Genomic DNA, 5,341 nt, shown 5'->3' with positions numbered 1-5,341 from the left:
AACTCACTCTGTAGATGAGGCTGGCCTCGAACTCAGAAATCTGCCTGGCTCTGCCTCTCAAGTGCTGGAATTAAAGGTGCGCACCACCACCACCTGGCATGGCTTAATGTTTTATGGACTGTCAACAGCCTGCAACCTTCAGCTTTAAACAATGTGAAGCCTATTAGTATGCCATATGTAATATATTTAAATAAACTATGACTACTTATAGAAAATTAGTTTGTTGTCTTTAGTTCTCTTAACATCTTAATTAAAGAATACTTTAATTAAGATGTTAAGAGAACTAAAGTGTATAAGAAGGATGTAAGTCTCTAAAACAGCACAAAGAAATTATTTTCTCTCATTACATCTAAATGTTAGTACGTGTTTGTCATAAAATTCTACACAGAAATTGAAAATATATGCTGTAATATTTTGTATCATATTCATATGAAACATTTCATAGTTTCAGAGTATTTCAGTAACATGTTTCCTTATATTAATCATATTTAAATATTATGTTAACTAATCCTTAATTTATTGTAGATAAGCTTTTAGCACAGAAGTCCAGTAATTGAATGTCAAAATGAAGGAGATGAAATATTTTTACTTTAATTTTTTCATAATAAAATATCCATCAAGTCTCTAAAGAAAGAAATAAAAAAAGATCTCAGAAGATGGAAAGATCTCCCACGCTCATGGATTGGCAGGATTAGTATAGTAAAAATGGCCATCCTGCTGAAAGCAATTTACAGATTCAATGCAATCCCCATCAAAATTCCAACTCAATTCTTCATAGAGTTAGAATGGGCAATTTGCAAATTCATTTGGAATAACAAAATCCCAGGATAACGAAAACTATTCTCAACAATAAAAGAACTTCTGGTGAAATCACTATCCCTGACCTCAAGCTGTATTACAGAGCAGTAGTGATAAAAACTGTGTGGTATCCTTACAGAGACAGGCAGGAAGATCAATGGAATAGACATGGAGACCCAGAAATGAACCCACATGCCTATGGTCTCTTGATCTTTGACAAAGGAGCTAAAACTATCCAGTGAAAAAAGACAGCATTTTTAACAAATAGTGCTGATTCAACGGGCAGTCAGCATGTAGAAAAATACAAATCATCCCATTATTATCGCCTTGTACAAAGCTCAAGTCCAAGTGGATCAAGAACCTCCACATAAAACCAGATACACTGAACTGGGCTGGTCATTGGACTCCCTGTCCTTCAGTCTCTTCTCCAATTTTGTGCCTGCAGTTCTTTTAGACAGAACCAACTCTGGGTCAGAAATTTTGACTGTGGGTTGGGAATCCAATCCCTGCTCTCGAGGCCCTGTCCATCCACTAGTGGTGGACTCTTCGAGTTTCCTCTCCCCACTTTTGTTCATTTCAGCTATTGAGTCTTGCGAGTATCTCACCTCACAAGTCTCTCTATCAGAGCTTTCTATTTTGCTTTTTCTCCGCGGCAATGAAAAATTAATAATTTTTACAAGGGACTTTTCAGGAAGAGGAATATGTGCACATACACGTACATACACTGAGTGTATGTGTATATTTGTATGTGTGTATGTGTGTGTATTTGTGTGTGTTCAAGTTATTCCTCATGTTCAAGTAGTTCATCAAGGATGAATGAGATTTCTTTAAAAATTCACAACAAATCCATTTCCCTGAAAGAAAAAAAAAAGACTTAGATATTCAAGAGAAACATCAAGTATTCAAATTGTGTTTTGTAGCAAAAATGATAGGGGAAGGACGTGAATGCATTGGCTCCTTTACAATGTCTCGCCATCAGTACGTGCTTTAAGTGGATTAAAACCTGGGTAATCCCACATTAGTCTTTCATGCTTTCTACTGTGACATATCACCTGGGCAGTATTTAATGAACTATCAAGACCTTCTTCATTTAAGGGGAGATGGTTATAATCAACTGCTGTTCTGACTATTTCAAGCATCAAAAATGTTAATTGTATTGTACTGAGGACTGTAGAGGACTTGTTTAATAAATACACACACAATTTCTTCTAGAAAAGAATAAGAAGTTTAATGAGACAAATGTTGATATCTAATAAGTAACAGAATCTGTTACTGTCCTTGCCTCCTTGTCTTCTTGATCTCCCCTTCATTGCTTCCCTTAGTCCTTCCTTTCTGTTTGTCTATCCTACTTTATTTTTTTTTCAGTGTGATTTGTTTATGCACTTCTCTCTATTTGGGGTAATTTTCTAAAAGTATTAATGTAGAAAAGTAAAATTAACCATATTTTCTTTTCTTCAATGTATTAAACTGGAGGTTTTCTGCCAAAGTGTGTATGTGTGTGTGTGTGTGTGTGTGTGTGTGTGTGTGTGTGTATTTGTAGGAAGATCAATTTACTTTAATTTCTATCCTGAGTCATTTTGTGTTCTCTCTCTCTCTCCCTCTCTCTCTCTCTGTCTCTGTCTCATCTAAATTCTCTTAAATTGAAAGAATTGCATCTTATCTAAGGACTACCATATATAATGACTACCATATATAATATAACTGCCATATAACCATATAACCCAAATATCAACTCAGCTTGAGTTCATGATTGGCTGCAGACTTCCTATATTTAATTAAGGGACTATCCTCTGTTTATTATTTTTATTAGCAACCGGGGTTATGATTTGAACTCTTCAAACTTTTTGACTATCAATCACAGTGTTAAGATAAAACAAATTACATTAAAATATTTTATAATATAATTTCTTCATCTCTTTGCTTGTTGCTGATGCAATGTTACCAAAATCTTTCCTAGCAGATTGATTCTTCCACACAGAACTACAGCAAAGACATGGGGAAAAAGGCCTCCTGACAGGACCTAGACATTTGATCCACGGGAGCTATGCTTCGCCTGGCCTTGTGATTTAGAAAATCAATGGCATATCAGCTTAGTAGTCACTGATCCATGAGGTAATTGCACTTTCTAATATTTTCAGTGTAAAGCCGCTGAAGTGGGTGAAACCACTGACCACAGGGTAAAGCATTTTTTTTTTCATTCTATGACGAAAGTGAGAAATTCATGTGTGCTCACATTTCTGAAGGAAAAATACTATTTGCCTTAGAGTGATAAAGCTAATACAAAATGTACCTTTGTCATATTAAGATAGTTATTACTCTGAAGGAGTAATTTTTTACCATGTGATCAATTATACTTGCCTGCAAATCTTGTATGTAAGTTGTAAAGTAATTAATTAAAAAACACTCTCGATTTCAATATGGAGAACTGGGTACTTCATGATGTTATTAAATACGATAAGAAGTGTTCTGCTCCGCTTTGGTTGTGCTGCTTAGAGACATCTTAACTAACTAGATAAGAATTCCTCTTTTGGAAGGGGATGCGGCTTAAGTAAATACTAAACAAACCGACTCTTAACACACAGGGAGAAAGTAAGATTGATGATCCGACAAAACGTTAATTAAGAAGAGGAACATTGCCAAGATTTGCCTGTATAATTCAATCCCACATAATTCAAAGGCAAAATTAATTTACTGTTTCTTATTTGACAACAAAGAATGAGCTTTGTATTGATTATTTTTTTTAATGTGTGCACACATAACGTGGTAACGTTCTATAATCGGAAACATAGTTGTTTAACCTCCGTGCTTTGCATTTGAAATCTCCGAACTCCACAGAGAGAAGAGGATTTCTTTGAAATGAAATAAGTTTGTACTTATTCCTCTAGATTTCTTAGGCATATGCGAACATCAAATACCAATTTATGCATTAATTAAAGAAATACCCCTAAAACATTTGGCAGTTTTTACTTTGAGCCATTGCCAGTTACTACAACGCAACATATGCTGAATAGTTTACATGCAAGTGATTTATTACCAAAGTCACCAGTGATGGCTGACACGATTCCCTTTTTTAGTTTACTTTTCTAAGTATCAGCAGTTTTGGATATTTAATGCTATTATGTCGCATAATGTGGAATACATTTACCAATTGAATCTTGAAAGACATTTTTAAGGAATTGTTTCATATTGTGGTCATTTCCAAATGTTATTTTTTATAAATAATGTCCTTCTTGGTTCTTTTCTGTAATTAGACAGATTTTGGTTTTAAATTTTTACATTGATGAGAAAGACAAACTTTTTTTTTCCAAATGACTGATTATATGTATAGTCTTAAAACAAAATTAATGCTAGTTTAGCTCCTAAATTTCCCATATACATCTGTCTACATGCTTTTCAACAATAACTACTTCTGAGACACTGGCTGTGTATCTTAAATGTAGCTTTCAGAAACAGAGCTGTGTGTAGCTTAAAAGATGAAATGCCATGGCATGTTTTTTGAACTCTACATTTCTTAAGTGGGTATTGTACTAATAAAGAGAATATTAAATTGAAGAAAGGAGTTGGAAGTTTACTTAATTAGAATCCATGAGAAGTCAAGCTAAGGCATGAGTTTAGAAGGTCTTACTTTAAGGGAGCACAATAAAAAACAAACAAAAAATAAAATATATAAAGGGAAGCTGAGTAAAGTAAGAAGGAGAAGGATAGACAGACAGAGCCCTGAACCTTTACTGACACCTGACGTGGACTGCAGAAGGCAGATTGCTCTGGGAGAGAGACTTCTGCAAGTGTGAGCAATGGCTGGGAAGTTCAAAGTGGAGCAGCCTGGAAGACTTTCTTGATTCAAGAGGAAATCTGTGGCCCCATAGGGTGTTTACTCCAAAGTAGCTACTTTTGCCCACGTGGCTATGGTTTTCTGAGCAGTCTTAAGTCTCTGTGGATAAAGGAAAGGCTTAAGGCACACCTCTGCACACAAAGGCAGCACTATGCACCTAGGGAAGGTACCAGTGTGGCATGCCTCTGACTAGATAACTGAACTGCCGGGATTTTAATTGCTCAAACACCTAGAAAAAGAGGAAAGCAAAAAATCCTGGCATGAGGAATGAGAAATGTTTGAAACCAAAATAACTTCTTTCTTCGTATCTGAGTCAGTATTTCTTTATAATTAGTGCTCATTACTTAACATAATTTATTCAAACATTTATTGATGGTTAGCTGTATATGGCCCACAGCTAATATAATGCACTAACTTAAAAGCAACAACACACATTGACCTTGTTTTTTGTTTTTGTTTTTTTCCTGAGGGACTATGTGCTCGTGGAAGGAAGATGAAAATTAATCTCTTAGAATATGTCTACAATTGATCAATAAGACCTTTCTGATTGTTTTTGAGATCTTAAGATGGAAAGAATACTAGCTTTCACAATAAGCCTAAGTGCTACAGGATATTTTAAAATCAATATGAATTTGCAGGTGGAGAATTTTAATTTTCTTTACTTTCATATAGATTTGTGGGATTTTTTTAATTAGGTATTTATTTCATTTA

The sequence above is a fragment of the Mus musculus genome, chromosome 17 (genome assembly GCF_000001635.26).
Source record: "Mus musculus strain C57BL/6J chromosome 17, GRCm38.p6 C57BL/6J".
NCBI lineage: Eukaryota > Metazoa > Chordata > Mammalia > Rodentia > Muridae > Mus > Mus musculus.
Note: the sequence above shows the minus strand (reverse complement) of the source record.